This window comes from Anas acuta, chromosome 1, assembly GCF_963932015.1.
Source record: "Anas acuta chromosome 1, bAnaAcu1.1, whole genome shotgun sequence".
Lineage (NCBI taxonomy): Eukaryota > Metazoa > Chordata > Aves > Anseriformes > Anatidae > Anas > Anas acuta.
The window spans coordinates 187,985,256-188,005,634 of NC_088979.1; the positions used below are offsets into that span (position 1 = coordinate 187,985,256).

The window sequence follows — 20,379 nt, forward strand, 5'->3', positions numbered from 1 at the left end:
ATAAAGGGATATTAATCCATTTCATTGTATGCAATATGTTTCCACATCTGCAGCTTGAAGGAAGTAACAGACCTTATTTTTTCAATCTCACATAAGATATTTATAAAACTCAGTGAGGAAATATTACTTACACATTACATTACACTACATTAGTTTCTAAAAGTAGATTACTAAAAAATGTAGTCTGAAATTTTGGAATAAAAAATACAAAGTTAATTATTTTTATTTAAGTTTATTTAATATTATTCAAATATTAAAATGCTTTTGAAGAGTTATGGATTTTTTAATTCTTTGAATCTTCTAATAAGAGTAAACAGAATTCTAGAAGATGAGCTGTCCTGGTTTCAGTTAGAACAGAATTTTCTTCCTAGTAGCTGGTGGAATGCTGTGTTTTGGCTTGGGATGAGAAGAGTGCTGATAACACCCCGATGTTTTAATTGTTGCAGAGCAGTGCTTATACCAAGCCAAGGACATCTCAGCCTTTTGCTTTGTCCTGCCAACAGGCAGGCTGGGGGTGCAGTAAGAGCTGGGAGGGGACAGACCCAGGACAGGTGACCCAAACTAGCCAAAGGGGTATTCCATACCATCTGACGTCATGCTAAACAATATATAGGGGTGGCTAGCCGGGGGGAGGGGGCTGGACTGCTCGGGGTTAGGCTGGGCATCGGTCAGCGAGTGGTGAGCAATTGCATTGTGCATCACTTTTTTGTACATATTAGTAGTAGTAGTACTACTATTATTATTATTATTATTATTATTGTTATTGTTATTATTATTTTCCTGTCTTATTAAACTGTCTTTATCTCAACTCACGGGCTTCACTTTCCATTTCTCTCCCCCGTCCCAGAGAGGGAGGGGGAGAGGGAGTGAACGTCTGTGTGGTGTTTAGCTGCTGGCCGGGTTAAACCACATCATGAGCGCTGCACAGAGTTTGAAAAAAGGAGTTGCTTTTAGGTAAAAACTAAACCATTTCCAGTGTGCAGTCATCGGTGAACGCTTGAACTTTCTAAAATCACACTAGTTCCATAACAGCTGAATAATAAACAACAAATATAAGACTGGAAGAAATGAGGAATATTTTACTAAAGAACGCTGCATGTAGTGCTTTTTGAGTCAAAAAAGTTTTGAGAAAATGGTTTAATACAACAGTGGCAGTGTAATGAAGAGAGGCTATGGAAAACTGTCATTGAACTTTTATATCAATGCCTTGTGTATGAAGAAGAGACATAATCTGACAAAATTGAATGTCAAAAGATACTAGATTTTAAATTACTGGAATTTATGGTCTTTCTTCAAATAATACTTTTTGTTGTTTTTAAAAATAATTATATATATTTTCCAGATTCAGTTAAAGAACTGAAATCAAAAGCAAAAATGGGATAAGTCAGTTTTTGCTTTATTTTCATGTCATAGGATTTTTTTCTTGTTAAGACATGAATTATTTAAACAATGCACAGAGCACCTTTAAATTCTTTTAAAGCAAAAAAGTTCTCCCCATTGCTCATGGAGGAGGGGGAGTGAGAGAATGGTTGTGGTGGAGATCGGCCGCCCACCTGAGTAAAACTACCACAACTTCAATAAAAGAGACTTGGAGCTTGATTTTCCATCTTTTTAGTAAACCTTGGAAATGAGTTTAAAGCATGAAAGGCATATTTCTAGGTTGCTATTAATTAATTAATTAATTAATTAATTAAAAGATAATTGTTATAAAAATCAGTGACTCACTAGTGTTGGGAAATTGTGAGTATTAACAGCAAAATTTAAAGTGTTCTCTGTTATTTCTCTACATTCCAGTAAAAAGTTAGACTTTTAATAAAAAAAAAAAAAAATAAAATATTTTGAATAGGAGAAAAGATTTATAGCAAAGGAAGAGAAGTAAAATATATACTTTGCAGTGTACCTGGGGTACATTTACATCAGTCAATGATTCAGATTGCTTTTGTTTGTAGGTTTTGTTTTTAATCTGCTTGCTTATTAATCTGACAAAAGTTTAGTGTTGACATACTCTTAGAAGTCCATGACAAATCAACTCAACAGCTTTCTGGAGAAAAACTCTTTTCTGTTGCTGTGTTGTCTTTCAGATTGCTCAGATCCTTACAAGTTTGACTCAAAATCTAACTCAAAATCTAACTATCCCTTGCCAGATTTTCAGTAAGATATTTTCACTCTACCAATCAAAGCAGTAGTGTTTTGTAACTACTGCACACATGTGAGGAACAAATGGGACAATAAATTAGGTTACCTGTTGCATAGGTAAAATAACTATTAATGCATAAAAGTGATATTCTTTCTATACTATTTGCATGAACATTTTTACTTACAAGTAAAATAAATGTTACAAGAGTAAAGTACTGCATTGACTGTCATGCCCGACCCTCTTGTGGATCAGGGGCTTACACATCTTTTAGGCAATTAGAGCTGAGTTACAACATGCAAGCATATCCAAGAATCTGACCCAACAGATTTTCTAATTTCTGTTAGAAAGTTTTATTTCTAACAGCTAAAGCAATAACTTAAAGTTTCTGTCTCCAGATTAGTCTATATACCATTATTATTTTATATATATGTTTACCTCTTTACCAGTCCAGTGGCCTTGGATCAAACATTATTTCTTTTCTTTTAAATGGTAAATTGTTTTCTCGTATCATTGGAAAATAAGATGCTAAGGTAGCTTAAACAGAATTTAGGTAGTTTTCACCCTTCTTATGCTAGCTCATTGAACCTTCAGACACGGGTAACTAGATGAATGATGGAGGAATAGTATGATTTTCCAAAGCATTCCACATGGGCCTAATTTGTTGCTGTGAGAATTCTGGAGTTGGTAGACTAAGGAAACATCTGTTATCTGACAAATAAAATGTCATGATATATTAAAAAAAAAAAAAAAAGTAGCATAAACCATAGCATAAACCACAAGAAATATAAAGAGGAGGGGAGGGGGCTATTTTTGTTGTTGTTGTTGTTAGGAAATTATGGACCGTGTAAGGTTACTGAAGAAAGAATTTGAGAGAAGGCAGTGAGATTTTTCTTATTCTCCACTATGAATAAATCACCATACTCCAAAATCAAACATTTATTCTGTGATTGGCACTGCACTTCCATTGCCTATGTATCATTACTATTGTTCATTCACACATTTTTTTAATATATTTTTTTTCTTAATTTAAGGCTGAACTGCAGGTTTGGTGAAGAATTTCTCAATGAGACATAGCATTTGATAGAACTGTTTACTACAGTGATGAAGCAGTGGGCTGACATTGCACAGTGGGCTGATAGGAGGCTCCAATTAATCCATGCCCCAATTGCTTGAAAGCCAAAAGTCATTAAAAATGCTAAATTTGTACAAACAAACCAATTATTGAAAGCAGTTAAATACTGACTTTGCTTCTACTCTGTGCTTATAAGGGTTGCTAAATTGAAACAGACATATGGTTTTCTGTGTCTGATCACAAAAGTCTTACATTTTCTGCACATACTTTATTTATTTTGTTTCTGTAATAAAGAACATTTTGGAGAATTCTGGTTTCACTATCTCTTTCCACCAAGGGAAACCTTTCTCCCAGCAGAAAGGCAGTAAATATGTATGTATGTATCTATCTATCTATCTAAAGAAACCAGTTATAGTTCCTGTACGAGTTACTGTTTGTTGTTGTTGTTGTTGTTTTTTAACTTCCATTTTAATGCTTATCTTCTCTATCTAGATGATTTTTCTTATCTCTAGCTGCCTGTTCAGCAGCTGTTGGTATACTGTCACTTTCTGTTCACTTTTTGATGAGACGCTTAATTCTGAATATTCACGAGTTCCATCTAAATGTTTACATAATATTTTGCTACTAATTAAACTTCCCCCTCTTGGACTCTGCACTCTGACAGTGTCTCTTTATTTTCACATCCCTCTTGGTTCTCTCTTCTGCCATTCTTTGTCTTGGCTATATGCCTGGAATATATTTTCTGCTCAGATAGAAGCTATCTCCAAACTCAACAAAACACTGTGGTGCAGTATTTGAGTCCTCCGTTTTTTCACCAAAGTCATCAATGTAGCACATGCTCACACATACCCATAGCTTCACAGCCCACCCATTAACTTTGCAGCTTTGTCCTCTTCTGATTATCAATATCTCTATAAAAGCCTCTTCAGCAGTGGTCTTGGGTTTATGAATAAACATGCTGAAGGATGTGGAAACTGCTTTTAATCCCATATAGTGTTTATGTAAATTGAAAGCTCTTAGTGGTGAGAAATAAAATTTTGGATTTTCTTTTTCTTTGAAAGAAAATCCAGAATCATCTTAAGCAGTTGGTAAGATACTGCTTAAGGATCTTATATAATATAGTTTTAAAATAAGAACTAACAAATTTGTTTATGATGTTTGTGAGGATGGAGAAGAACTGTTTTCTGTTCCATTCTTACAGGAGCTTCAAAAATATATCTTCTATGAACTGTAACTTTTAGTACGGCTCAGAAATGATTCAGTATTTCCCATTAGTCAAATTAAAAGACCATTCAGCTAATTCTTCAGTGCACTTGCTGTATTTCTCATTTGGATGTCAGGGGAATAACTGGATTTGCCACCCCAAGAAGGAAAAGTCCAGTTTCTTCAAGTCTGTGGGAAAGCATCACAACAGTGTTTCAGTGTTACTATGACGCTACTCAGTTCTTCCTGGTACAGTTCCCTGGGTTTTTCCCTTCAGAAGCCATGTTTTGCAGTTGACTTTTAGTGAAAATTGTCTCCTATGACAGCAGATCAAGCCTAAATCTCTTCTAGGGCTGAAAAGTACAGTACCCATTACAATTAGAGTGCCATAGCACACAATTTCCTCGTTAACTTTGGATGATAAAATTATTTTTACACGTACCATACACTTCTGAATACATTTTCAGGATTTTAATATTTAAAGAGCACTTTCACTATGACACATTAATATACTCTGAATTAGAAACTCATACAAGTTTCATTAACTCTTCTCTTGTCAAAATTTTATCAACAGTTATCTATTCTTTGGTGTATGAGAAAGAGAAAACTTGTATATAAACTTTTTTTCTCTAATGTTGTACTTTTACACAAGCATATGAATTGCCCCTTCAATGTCCATTTACAGTAAAGACAAGAGAAAATTAATGTAATCATCATATAATTAATCTTGAGACAGCAACGTAAGTACTGAAACTGCTATTAGTGAACTGCAATGAAATATTACAGCCTTAATTCCTCTTCCCCTCCTTCTCCTCCTCCCCCCCCCAGTGCCAGAGTGTACTTAACATTTGTCTTACGCAAGCATTTCTAAATTCTGTGCTGTAGCTTTGCTCTTACTCAAATTACGCTGAAACTAAACGTAGTACAGCAAATCTGTGCTTTACATACAAATAATTCTGAAAAAAAAGAAAAAGGAAAACTTCAATTTGTACTGTAAGGATACTTCTGCTAGTTTTGTAATAAGCATTAAGAGCAATTGTTACTCTCTCTACTTTTGTGGAAAGAGAAGATAATATTCCAGGTAACAATTAACAGTAGGTCTATTTGAATAAAAAACATTTTGTCTTACTCTAAAACCATAGCTGGCAGGGAAAACAAGTGAGAGATACTGGCTTAAGGAGGTATTGTCTCCTCTGAACTTAAAACCTCTAAGTCTCTGGATCTGTCCTTCCTTGTTTTTACTGTGTGTAAAAATGCTGTACATTTAATTTTTTTTTTTTTTGCTGTATCAGTTGCTGATACAGCAGAAAAAAAGTGAGCCATAATTTTTCTAAAAGGACTGTGTGTTCTGTGGAGAGTCAAGGGAGGAGAATATATGTGCCTAATGTGTATTTTAAATAGAGACATATTCTTCTTTAGCATGGCTACCTAATATATGGTATCATATTGCATGTCTTCCAAAAAAGCAGGCAAACTGAAATGGCAAATTTTCTGATTCTTTCTTACTGAGGATATTAAGGAAAACAGCAGAGCTGACAGCAAGGACCAATGCCTCCAAGACAGGAGTTTAAGAACCTGAGAGAACTGAGCAAAATGAATAATAGAATCACAGATGTGGACTCCAGGAGTGCAGATTTCAGCTTACGCAGGGATACATTTGGCAGTACCTTACTGGGAATTCCTCTGAAGGGAAAAGAAGTTTGGGAGAGATGAATGATAAAAAAAAAAAAAAAAAAAAAAAAAAAAAAAGAAGACTCCTCAAAGCATAAGAATCATCAGTTTTGATATCCAGTAAGTAAATCAGCGATACCAAACAGCCATTACCAATTTACTGATGAACAAGGAAATCATGATTAAGCTAAAGTTCAAAAAGAAAGTATGCAGAAGAAGGAAGCAAGGACATGCTTCCTAGGACATCCCCCTGCAGGGAAGAGGTTAGGAAAGGCAAAGTTCAGTTGAAGTTCAAACTAGGAAGAGATGGGAAAGACATAAAAGGGCTTCTAAAAGTACCTTATCAGCAAAAGACAGGCTAGGGAAAATGACAGTGTGAAGGATGTATCACCCACAGGAGTGATAAAAGAGTTAGGAGCACTTAGCGAAACTGGACATATTACATGGCCATGGGATCAGAAATGTTGCATCTGAGTGTACCGAGGAAAGTGACTGATAATACAGGGCTGTGCTTTGTCATTGTTAAAAAATTGAGACAATCAGGAGAGGTTCTTGATGTCTGTTAAAATGCAAATATCATATTCATCTTTCAGAAGAAGATCTAGGAAACTATAGACTTCATTCTGTAGGAAGATTGGTGTAAATGTTATTTACAGAATTAAGTCTGTGAATGACATCAGCCTAAGGAGGTGGGAAAGGGGATCAGTAGCCTGGGAGGGAGGAGTACTATTCAAAGGGATCTTGACAGGTGGAGAAATGAGTGGACAGAATTCTCATGAAGTTCAACAAGGCAAATGTAAAATCTTGCATCTAGGGTAGAATAACGTCGTGACAGTATTGATTAGGGACTGACTGGCTAGGTCAGAGCTCTTCAGAGAAGTATTTGGACTAATCACTTAGGGGGTTGTATTAAGATGAATGTGACCAACAGGCTGAAGGATGTAATTATCTGCCACTCTTGAACACTCATGAGATGACATCTAGAGTACTGTATCTAGCTTTGCATTTCTCAATAAAAGAAAGATATTCATATACTGGTGTGAGTTCAACAGAGGGCTACCAAGTGGAAGATCACCTCCCTTGACCTGCTGGCAACACTATTCCAAATGCACCCCAGGCTACTGTTGGCCTTCTTGGCCACAAGGGCACATTGCTGACTTGTGGTCAGCCTGCTGTCCTCCAGGACTCCCATGTCTCTTTCTGCAGAGCTGCTCTTCAGCAGGTCAGCCCCCAGCCTGTACTTCTGTTTCGGGTTATTCCTTCCCAGGTGCAGGACCCCACACTTGTCTTTGTTGAACTTCATGAGGTTCCTCTTGGCCCATCCCTTCAGCCTGTCAAGGTCCTTCTGAATAGCAGCACAGCCTTCTTGGGTATCAGCCACTCTAAGCTTTGTGTCATCAGCCAACTTGCTGAGTGTGCACTCTGTTCCATCATCAAGATTATTGATGAATAAGTTGAACAACACTGGACCCAGCACTGACCCCTGGGGGACACCGTTAGCTACAGGCCTCCAACTAGACTGCATCACTCAGCACAACCCCCTGAGCTCTGCCATCCTCACTCATCAATCCACCCACTCATTCATCTAGCCCACACTCTTATGGTTTGGGGATTTGGTTGATGAGAAGGTCAACATGAGCTGGCAATGTATACTTGCAGCCCAGAACGCCAACTATATCTTGGGCTGCATTAAAAGGAGAATGGCGAGCAGGTTGAGGGAAGTGATTGTCCCGCTCTAGTCTACTCTCATGAGACTACACCTGGAGTACTGCATTCAGCTCTGGGTCTCCCAGCACAGGAAGAACATGGGCATATTAGAATGAGTTCAGAGGAGGTCCATGAAGATGATCAAAATGCTGGAACACATCTCTTATGAAGAGAGGCTGAGGGAGTTGAGGTTGTTCAGCCTGGAGAAGAGAAGGCTCTGGAGAGATCTCATTGTGCCCTTCAAATACCTAAAGCAGGGTCTACAAGAAAGCAGGAGAGGGCCTCTGTAAGGGAGTGTAGTGATAGAACATCGAGTAATGTTTTTAAACTAAAAAAGAGTAGGGTTAGATTAGATATTAGGAAAAAAAATCTTTACTCAGACGGTGGTGAGGCACTGGATCAGGTTGCCTAAAGAAGTTGTGGATACCCCCTCCCTGGAAATCTCCATGGCCATGCTGCATGGAGCTTTTAGCAACCTGGTCTAGTGGAGGTGTCCCTGCTCATGGCAGGGGGTTGGAATTAGATTATCTTTAAGGTTCCTTCCAACCCAAAGTATTCTATGATTTTATGATTCTATGTATTTCTCAGAAAAATCTGACTTGCTCAACAGGAATCAGTATCTAGATAGTGCAGGGATGTCTTAAGTCTAGTAAAGTTACTATCTGTATTTCCAACTGCAGTACTACCCTGGGCTAATTTTGGAGTGTGTTTTTTTGTTCCGTTTTGTTTTTGTTTGTTTGTGTGTTGTTGTTGTTGTTTGTTTCTGTTGTTGTGTGTGTGTTTTATGTTGTTGTTGTTGTTTGGTTGGTTGGTTGGTTTGTTTTGTGTATGATGCTTTTAGAGGGAAAGTTAGATGCACCCAATATTTAATGATTTCATTTATTTTCCAACATGTGCTTTCCACTATCATATCTACGTTAACTAGGTTGATACTGGTTAGGAAAGGAAAGTGAGGCCCTTCTTTGCAAAACCCATGGTATTTTTTGCTCTAAGATATTTTGTCACCATAGCAGAATGTTTATGCAGGCTGCTGATGTGATAGGGATCCCAGAGATACCAACAGCATTCAGAATGCTTTTAGGACCTCTGTAATATGTCCTCTCATTTGAGGAGTCAGAAATAGAACTGATGGCACACTGCACATTCAGAGTCCACCTTACAGTACATTAATTTCCTTGTGCAAATGAGCCTTTAATTTCTCCTTAATTTTCAACCCCTTGTAGCCTGCAGATGAATGACACCACCAACTAACAAAACATTCTAAATTAAGAAACATAGCTGCCTTTGCATCGTCACTAAGAAAAAATATCACCCTTATTTTCAGACAAGATGGAATAGCAGATAATGTTGCTCAAATGGGACTATGGCACTTGTCTTGTATTTAGGAGTTTAAGTCATTAAATTATGCCATGTCAAGTAGCATAAATATGACAACCATGCTAATTAATAACTTCATTTTCTTTTTCCCTTAAGGAAACACAAAACCTTTAATAAAGCAAAATAAGTATGTGTTCCTCAAATGATATAAATGTGCATATTACTATAAGGGTAGTGGGTTAAGGTAAGTAGAGTTGGGTTTCTTGACATCTTTTGCTATAAGATCCTACATTCAACTTTGCAACACTTTAACCATTTGGTTACATTTTTGCATCTGCTGATATATAACTCCTATATAACAGAACACTTCAGAACATTTTATCTGGCATGGTCCAACAGGATCAAAGAAGAGATAGTATGTTACTCTATCCTCTTATAAATATATTATTATTGTTATTGTTATTGTTATTGTTTGTTATTATTTACTATTAGGTGATAAATGTGAAGAACAGTTATTCTGTCTGAATATACATTCATGGAAATAGATCAGGCAGCCCACCTGAGTTTCTACAAGTGGTTTTCTGTCATTGTGAAAACAAAAAGAGGAATAAAAATAAAGAAAGCAAATCTGAGGAATGTGGACAGGCAGTTAAAATTCAGAGAATAAGGATGTGTCCTAACAGGCAGTTTTTGTGCTAACAGGCAGAAACGACATGGGCAACGGGATAAACCAAGAAGCCCCTTCCTAGAAGACAGACTATGACATTGTCCTCAGTGGACAATTAAGAATGGATATAGTATCAATTCTGAGTTTTGAAAAGACAATATTCTAGGGAAGTTTATTGGCTTTTCAAGTGAGAAGTGTAATGATAATGTACTAACAGGTTGCCTGTGGTACAATTTTTTCATATGATATGTACACTGAAAATGGTGCTTAACACATCAGGAACTATCAGACTGCAATGCCTGTACTGGTCCCTGATAATCAGGGTAGAATTTGAAAAAGTAATTTAGAAATGAATAGCTTTGTAACTCATTAGCATATATTTTCAACCTATGCTTATTTTTAAGATTTGTGGACTAACCTGGTACTTCTAAAGCAACCTGCATAATTGACAAACCTCTATCAATCAAGAGGCTATGCCTTGATTTCATTACAGCTTCTAACAGGAACTTGAAAAAGACCTGAACATGAAGTGCTCATATGTCATCAGCCAAGTATACAATACCAGTCTAATATTCAATGAAATAAAACAAATATATAATCAATCAAGCAAAAAATGTTACTCAAAGATTTAGGCAGAGGACACTGGAAATGACTTTGTGAGGAAATGAACTATGATTTTGCAGAAGTAATACATGGAAAAAGAAAAGCCTTGTTCTTCAGAAAGCACACACAAACTTTCCCAGTGCCAGCTAGCCATGTATAGAAGCAAAATAAGCTCCTTGCAAGAACACCACACTTTATCTACACTTTATCAACACTTTATCTACAGGTAGAGGTCTACTGAGGGAACCCCTACCAAAGTTTTCAAACTTTTTTATACTGACTTTAAGTACCTAATCTCTTTGCCTTATGTGAAGCATCTTTTATTGAATTGTAATTCATTTGCTCGGAATTGTAATTCATTTGCTTGGAAATAAAGGTTTACCTTTTAGGTATTTCTTCTCTGTACTTTTATATATTTCAAAGAACCTCAAAATAGTCATAGAATCATAGAATATCCCAAGTTGGAAGCGACCCAGAAGAATCATCAAGTCCAGCTCCTAGCTCCACACAGGACCACACAAAAATCATACCATGAGAGCATTGTCCATGTGCTTCTTGAAAGCTTGGCCACATTTCTTGGAACCTGCTCCAGTTACTAACCACCTTCTCAGTGAAGAACCTTTTCCTAGTATCCAGTTCAAGCTTCCCCTAATGAAGCTTCATGTTATTTCCTTGGGTTCTATTGCTGATCACCGGAGAGAAGAGAACAGCACCTCCTTCTCCATCACCCATCATGAAGAAGCTGTAGTTCACAATAAGGTCACCTCTTCATCTCTTTTTCTCTAGTAGAACTCTTCAGATTTTATTTCACTGTGGTTATTTTACAGGTTCAGAAAAAAAGGCACACATTCTGGAAATAGGCAAAGATTCTGATTGAAGATAAATGATTTAGAGTCCTGAGACATGAGAATATTATTAATCCAAAACTAGCAAGTTGATCTGTGTTATCATCTGTTTTGGACCTTTAACAGGATGCATTATGTCAAATTATGTCAAACACTGAAATGGAAAAATGGTTTTGTCTGTCAAATGCACCTTAAGTGCCATTATTTTTACTTACTTTCAAATCAGTAAGAAACTGGACATATCTCCTGGAGTATTATCGGGGTAGTATAATGGTGCTAAACTCCTGTGTTATTCCTGAAGTATCAGTTGACTGAGAGTAACATCCCAAAGAATTATGCTTGGTCAACAACCTAAGTGTTAACTTTTTTGAAAATATTGTGTGAGGCCACCTTGTCCTTTACTAGCCAACGCGATACTTCCATGATCAATATCTGTTAACACTGAGCTTCTGGTTTCCTAAGCAACAGTAACCAGGTGAAAGCTTTCAAAACCTTCTTCCTACTTGCTTGATGTTTTCATGTAAATTACATATATTTATATATTTATTGTAAAGAACAGAAGTCGGGATGTTGCTGTTTGACTGCACTCATTTTGTAGTTGCAAAAGAGTTGGAGGTTTCAGGATAGAGATACTGAAAATGTTTTCAGTTTTGGTCAATATTAGTGCTTGTTGACCACTCTGATAAAAATAAATACCCTGACACAAGTCTGAGTGCAAAAACACTGAATTTGGTGTGTTTTTGTTTTTGTTTTTGTTTTTGTTTTTGTTTTTGTTTTTGTTTTGTTTTTGTTTTTGTTTTTGTTTTTGTTTTCGTTTTTGTTTTCATTTTTGTTTTTGTTTTGTTTGTTTGTTTGTTTTTGTTGTTTTTTTTTTTTTTTTCAGTTCAATGAAAAATCAAAAGGTACTTTGCAGAAATTGAATACTCCATATGGTTGAATTACCATTACTAAAAAAAGATCTGAGTTAGGTTCCGATCAGTACTGAAAGGATAATCAGGTTTGTATCCTTGCTTTACCTCCCTCAGACAAAGCAGTAAGCTGAAAATAGATCTACTACTACCAAAACTGCCACTCTGTTCTCTAGCCTATAAAAGGAGACACACATTATAATTTGTTCCCATAGTTTGATTTTTATTTTTTCATATTACAGTTAAGACGAAGTGGATTATTATTTAGTAAGTAAAAAGTAGAGTTTTGCCTTAGTCATAACAAATAGAGAAAATCAATTTTTGGATCAGAGGAAAACATAAACTTCAACTGTAAATATTTGTCTATGTTGCCTAATGCTTTTCCATATTTTTAAATGTTATTTTTATTTCTTATATTTAATTTATAGCAATTTCAATACAAACAAACAAAACAAACAAAACAAACAAAAAAAGATTGCTCAGAATTGAATGCAAATAATTTCTTTAAACTTTTTAAGACAAAAATATTGACACAAGTGTTTTCAATTTTATAGTGTCACACAAAATATCATGAAGACTGGCTGAGTTTTTTCATTTTATTTGAAAGATTTGGTCTTTGGTCAAGTTTATCAAGTACATCTTTATCAAGTTTATCTTTAAGTATATTTTTATCAAGTTTAACAAGTTTATCTTGTTAACACTGTAAAATTATCAATGAAGAAAAGAACAACTATAAAAGGTTTGAAAGGCTAGAAAATAGAAACAAACATTAAAACTATAAACCAACTCATAATTTTTGATCAGTATATAAGAGATCAGTATGGGTATATATATATATTATCTACAGTGTCAAATGCTTAGGAACTAAAATATGGAGTAATTTTATGTCTGGCTGATCTATTTGTGGTAGATTAAAATCTCAACATGAGCTGGCAATGTGCGCTTGCAGCCCGAAAAGCCTACCATATCCTTGTCTGCAGGACCAGCAGGCCGAAGGAAATGATTATCCCCCTCTACACTTCTCTTAAGAGGCTCCACCTGGAGTACTGCCTTCAGCTCTGTGGCCCACAAGACCTGGTCGACTGGGTCCAGACAGCCACAAGTTGACTGAGTCCAGACGGCCACAGGTTGGTTGGAGTTTTAAGCAACTTGGTCTAGTGGAAGGCGTTACTGCCTATGGGAACAGGGTTGGAACTGGGTTATCTTTAAGGTTGCTTCCAATCCACACCATCCTATGATTTAGGACAGTGGTAGAGATAAACAGAGACATCATTTCTTCTCATTTTGCTCCAAACAAAATTATAAAGAAAACCTCTATTTGTAATCTTTTTGGACAATTTGTCCAAAACGATGAAAATAGTTGTTATTTTTGTGGAAGTAAAGAAAAAGGAGATGTGATGAAAGAGTCGAGCACGGTGATTTTGAGTCTGACTTGACCCATCTGAAAATGTAAGAAGGCAAGCATATCCAAAACCCAGACTGTATGTTTGTATCCAAAACCCAGTGTGTTTGGAATGGAGTTTTGTTGTTGTTGTTGTTTTGTTTTTTTATATAGAAACCCATATGGTGTTGTACTTTTCATTTGTGGCTAAAACAGTGTTGATAGTACACCAACATTTTGGCTGTTGCTGAGCAGTAATTGCACAGCATCAGGGTTTTCTCTTTCTCCCACTCTGCTCTGCCTTCCTGACTCCCAGAGAGTAGCCTGGGGAGGATACAACAAGAGGTTGGAAGGATACACAGTCAGGGCAGTTTACCGAAACTGACCAAAAGGATATCCCGTACCGTAAGATGTTGTGCGCAGAAGTAAAAATTCAGTGAAAGGAGGAGGAAGGGGAGATGTTCACGATGATAGTGTTTGTCTTCCAAAGAAACTGTTATACATTCTGAGGCACAACTTTCTGCAAAGTGGCTAAGCATCTGTTTGCTAATGCAAAATGGTCAATGAACTCCTCTTTTTTTTTTTTTGTTTGTTTGTTTTTTTGTTTGTTTGTTTTTGTTTTGTTCACATAGCTCTTGCTTTTCCTTTAAAACTATCATTATCGTAATCTGTGAGTCTTTGCACCTTGCTTCAATTTTCTCCTGCAGGATAGGGGAGTGAGTGAGCAGCTGAGTCCCTGTTTGACTGTCTTCTGCGGTTAATCCACCACACAGGCAAAACATGTCATTAAAAAGTATTTCTCATATATACTTGCTTCTTACAGAGAGATTGACAGTCTCTGACAAATTGACTACAGAGACTTGACAAAGTTTCATAAGGAATTAACTATTTAAAGTGGGGAGATATGTTACCTGATTTCTGGCCATAAATCACAGCAATGCTGACATATTTAGAGACAGATTTAATGGGGAATGCTATGCAAATGCTTATTTTACAACTCATTATGGGCCTTGGACACCTAGATCTGAATAGCACATTATGTGCCTCCATGAAATTGGAATCCAGAGCCTGAGTGTCTGAAAGACAGAGCCACTCTAGACAGAGCATGCAACATTTCATATCCAATCATTCTGAAAAATAAGATAATGAATTTTGTCAGTGTGGAGTTCTTTGTTGCAAATGTAAATATTATATGATCTTGGAGGAGTATATTTCACAGTATTGCAATGATGTTACTAATGGAAATTCCACAATGCTTTTGCTTTTTTTAGAAGACGGAACCAAAGGACATAAACGTGTGCATGCTAGGAGCTGAACTGCAGACTTAAAACAAGAAGATAACACTGAAGGCTGTGACTTACATTACTGGATTGATGGGAAAGTATATGACTATATAGGAGACTGTATTATCTTCAGAACTTTTCACAAGTAGAAGCAAAATGCAAAGAACTGTAGAAAATGTGAGCTCAAGAAACTAATTATGAGATTTAAAACTATAACATCCATGTATTAGGCTGAGGTGGACAGGTCACTTAAGTAGGAGTTTAAGAAGTATACTTTTCTCTCCCCATTAAGATACTTTATAGCATTTATCACATAATCAAAATAAGAATATATTTTGCAAAAGGTGCATGTCCAACACAACTGGTTGACAATGCTATCATATTCATGATTTCCCTTTAGCTTTTAATCAATTATCATATTCATATTTTTAAATGTATGTAGTTTTAAGTTTATGTAGACAATTGATTTCATCTACTTCTGCAGTGTGTTTTTTGATCAAAAGTGAATGCATTTTTTAAGTAATCAGAAGATAATTATCAAAATTAGAATGTATGAAGTCTTTGCTATAGAATGTCTGAAAAAAAAAAAAAAATTCTTTCTGTGTCCCAGATACTCCTACAATCAATAATTTTAGAAAAAAATAAAAATGAAACATAAGCATTTCTCTCTCTCTCTCTCTTTTTTTTTTTTTTTTTCCATTTTTGATGTCATTCATGCACTCAATATTTCTCATTATTTATATAAAATAAAAACTCCTGGAGATGAGAAAATAGTCTGTAGATTAAAACTCACAGTTCTGTCACTAGAATCAAATACATTTGACAGGAATTTTGGCAAGATTTTGAAGCTGATAAAAGAGTACGTTTTACATTCTTTTGTGAAAAGTCATGAGGATAAAAAAAATAAAAAGAAGGAAAGGAAAGGAAAGGAAAGGAAAGGAAAGGAAAGGAAAGGAAAGGAAAGGAAAGGAAAGGAAAGGAAAGGAAAGGAAAGGAAAGGAAAGGAAAGGAAAGGAAAGGAAAGGAAAGGAAAGGAAAGGAAAGGAAAGGAAAGGAAAGGAAAGGAAAGGAAAGGAAAGGAAAGGAAAGGAAAGGAAAGGAAAGGAAAGGAAAGGAAAGGAAAGGAAAGGAAAGGAAAGGAAAGGAAAGGAAAGGAAAGGAAAGGAAAGGAAAGGAAAGGAAAGGAAAGGAAAGGAAAGGAAAGGAAAGGAAAGGAAAGGAAAGGAAAGGAAAGGAAAGAAGAAATGCAGAATACTGAAATTTACCTTAAATTGATATTGTCATTAATGGTCTTCACCACCAAGAAAACTTGTATTACAATCATGCTTCCAAGTACTTAATAAGTCTTACTGAAAAAGTTTAATGTGAGTGCCTTTTCGGCTGGGCTAGCAGTCCTTAAATGATTGAATGAAGATTTAATTATAAATAGTCTCCTCGTACTGCCTGCACAGGTGACACAACAAGAATTAAAGGTTGCCATGTAAAGCTGTTCCCCACAGATGTGTCTTCCCAGAGTCAAAATGTGATCAGAAGAGAAAGATCTGTTTTAATTTCCAGAAATAAATTCATTTAATTATGTCCTTGTAAATAATAATAATAATAGTAATAATAATAATAAACAGTAGTAGTAGTAGTAGTTATAAACCATTGTTTATGTACTATTCAGAATTTCTGGTTGATTGGAGCAACACTGTGGACTTCTACCTTAGGGAATTGGCCTTTACAGAGTAAATTTATTTATTTATTTATCATTTTTGAAAAGGAAGAAAACTTCACAAATTATAGAAGAGATACACTTGTTTTTTAAGATACGGGTCAACATCAACAAGAAAATTTACTTGTTGTTCCCAGTCACAGAGGAAAGATTCTTATGCACATTCTACATATCTGGTAGCAGGGCAGTGTGGTTTGCATCTAAATGTATGAAATTCTGTTTCATGTTTTGCAATTATTGGTCACGCAGGAGAATCTCTTCAGAATTGCACACTGGGGTTTGGTTGAACATTGGGCCCTTTGAGATGTTACCAAAGTGATAGGGGAAGTTATTAAGGGCTTCATACATTGTCAGACAGTACTTTACTCATAAAAGAAAGACCGTTAAAGTTAGAATGTAATTAAATTTAATTTTTTTATGAAATGACAACAAAAACTCAATTCCACAGAGTAAAGAGCTGCACATTATTTGTATATATATACAAATACTGCAACTGCCAAAAGTGTTAAAAAGAAAATCTTAGAAGGATTCTACAACTGAAATTGTTAAGGACATGGTTTAAACCAAAGGTACTTTTTTAAAAAATATCTAAATTAAGTTCTAGTTAATTAATGGATATTAATAAGAAAGTGTTGTTGTTGTTGTTTTCTTGTTTGTTTATTTATTTGTTCCCCTTAAAGGCAGAGAATGTAGAGTTGGAAACTGTAATTTTTTCTGTGTAAGAACTCAGCCTGATATTTTTATTAGGCCTGAAAAGCTGATATTGGCTGTAGTGTATCTTCAAGAGGACAACGTAGTAAATCTTTAGTTGAAGTAAACTTTTAGTGAAATTTGTTGTGAGTCAGCACTTTTCTGATAGACATCTCTGTTGCTTTGTCATCTGTTCAAAGTCTAATAGAAATATTTTCATCTCATTTCGTGAACCCAAGGGCAAGCTAGGGAAGAGTGCTATAGAAGCTGGGATTTCTGTGTAGTCTTATTATACAAGTTTTGACAACAGTTGGCGTAATCATGTCTTCTGTACTCTCCATGATTTTTACCTTTTATGCCACTGGGATTATAGCCCTCCATGGAGGGTATGACACCTGACACAAAGGAATCATGACATAAGGCAAGGCTGAATATCAAGACACCAATAGTGTCTGCCAACCTCTAAGTGGTTATATATCTCCAAGAACATCAGGAAGGATTTGGGATAAATGCAAAGAAAGAAGTCATGACAGTGCTGTGGGAGCAGTATGCTTGGCTTTTTGAAAATATACCCCAAAATGTGTGCGTTTTTGATATTTAATGAGTATACAGAACTGTGTTGTATAAATTAGGAATGATAAAGAAATGGCTAGTAATGGTGTAAGTGCTCAATGAGAGATCTAGACATGAATATGAAAATACTACTGTTGAAATTCCAACCAGCCAATTGGAAAATGGATTTTGAAAAACAGCATTCTGTCTGTGATAATTGCAGTTTAAATCCTTAATGCTCCAGGAAAATTCATACTTCATTAAATTAAGTGCTGTATAGAAGCAGACTTCAGAAGCCCAAGCTGTATGAAAAATAAGCAAAGTGGAGACTGGACATAAATATGGGAGTTTCCAAATGCTGTCACAATGGGGAAATGAAAAACAAGTGCAATTGTCAAACTCTCTACCAACCCAATTCTGGCTGCATGAATTACCTGAACATTCAAGGACAGCACACAAACTTTCTGAAAAGTCTATCTCCTGTGTAATATCTGTTTGCACACAACCGCTGATTGTGATGGCTGTTTTTTTTTTTTTTCACATTTTCTCAACATCAAATCCTTTCTAATACTGATACTCAAATGAAAATAATTCAGTTTTAATAAGTATAATGAACATATATGAATGAACTGAACAGTTTTCGGTTTGAGGATTATAGTTTCAGGCTCTACAGACTCACATAGTGAAAAAAAAAATGGTTTGCCTATTTGCCTTTGTAGAAATAAAAATGAGAAAGTGCATGTTTATTTTCTGGTTTCTTCTTTTTGGATGTTGTTATTCCAAATATTGTCTTAGGCTGAAGAGTACAAGATGTCAGGTTCAGAAAATTAGCTGCTTTTTGCACAGGTGGTAGTCTCCCCAATATCACGTCAAATCCTCAGCTTCTGTTATCTGCTTCTGCCCAGACTTTATATTTTTATTTTAAATTCTACTTATTCTTTATTATATATTTATTTATTTATTTATTTTAAGCAGATATGCCATGATGGGGTCTATTTACAAACTGTAACTCAGAGCTTTTTTAGTTTGAAAACTCTACCCGCTATTTAATTCCTTCTCCTTTAAACCACATCAAACCTATTAGTCTAAAAAAGCACTAATTAAAATTCCTTGTGTCTTCAATCAGGCTAGGATATTTTGAATAAAGTTTTTCTATGGATTGCTTATAAATTAGTTTATTTCCTGTCAAAACTTTGACTCTTTTTTTATGTCTTCAGGCATAGTCCATACAGGCAAGACCATATCTTACTAAGACTGCATTAATCTTTTAAACATATATGGTTTGAGTTATTAAAGAAATATGTATGTGCTACATGTGTGGGGAAAAAAAAAAAAGTGTTTGAGAAACACTTGGGAGAAGTATAATTTATCTTTTTATTATATGTCTACAAGTTAGATATCCACATCTGAGCTACTTCTCTGAAGTCGTCTCTTTATAGTCAACACACACACACACAAAGGTACTTTTGAGATGTTACTCCTCTTATCATGATGAAGACATTTAAACTGGGTCAGATTAATTACACCTTAAAAGTTCCTGTTTCTCAATATGGATAATAAAAGGAGTCTAGACTGCTGGCTCAGAGTTAAATGTCAACAAATGTCTAAATTTAGGCACCAGTGTGACATATACACAAAAAGGAAGACTAAGGAGAATCACCATCCTTTACTGGATGTGGGGGGAAACTTAGTGACAAGAGATGAGGAAAAGGATGAGGTGCTTAATGCCTTCTTTGCCTCAGTCTTTAATGGCAAGACCAGTTGTTCTCTAGATACCCAGTACCATGCACTGTTGAAAGGGGATGGGAAGCAGGATGTGGCACTCACAATCCACGAGGAAATGTTTGGCAACATCCTACAGCACTTAGACGTACACAAGTTGATGGGGCCGGATGGGACCCACCCGAGGGTACTGCGAGAACTGGCGGAAGAACTGGCCAAATCGCTTTCCATCATTTATCAGCAAGCCTGGCTATTGGGGGAGGTCCCAGTCAACTGGTGACTAACAAATGTGACACCCATCTACACGAAGGGCCAGGAGGCAGACCTGGGCAACTTTAGGCCTGTTAGTTTGACATCAGTGCCAGGGAAGTTCACAGAGCAGATTATCTTGAGCATCATCATGCAGGGCAAGCAGGCGATCAGGCCCAGTCAGTGTGGGTTTATGAAAGGCAGGTCCTACTTGACAAACCTGATCTCCTTCTATGAAAAAGTGATGCGCTTGGTGGACGAGGGAAAAGCTGTGGATGTGGTCTACCTTGACTTCAGCAAGGCTTTTGACACCATTTCCCACAGCATTCTCCTCAAGAAACTGGCTGCTCTTTGCTTGGACCGGCGTATGTTTCATTGGGTTAGAAACTGGCTGGGTAGCCAGGCCCAAAGAGTTGTGGTAAATGGAGTTAAATCCAGTTGGAAGCTGGTCACTAGTGGAGTCCCCCAGGGCTCAGTACGAGGGTAAGTTCTCTTTAATATATTTATCGATATAAATGTATATTTCTAATAACTGAAAATGTTTACTAATGACCAAAATGTACAAACAACCTTGAGAATTTTTTTTTTATTTATTTATTTTTATTATGAAATGTCTGTAGCATATGAAAAGTCCTGAATGAAAACACAATGCTGTCAA

At 36.0% G+C, this 20,379-nt stretch overlaps 1 long non-coding RNA gene across 1 annotated transcript; it reads left to right on the forward strand.

The window, feature by feature from the left end:
* Positions 1 to 644: 644 nt before the first annotated feature.
* LOC137849760 (uncharacterized) lies at positions 645 to 15,452 on the forward strand. Its single transcript, XR_011092068.1, has 3 exons — positions 645 to 678; positions 13,111 to 13,257; positions 14,783 to 15,452. It is a non-coding gene; the product is annotated as an uncharacterized lncRNA (long non-coding RNA).
* The last annotated feature ends 4,927 nt before the right edge of the window (positions 15,453 to 20,379 follow it).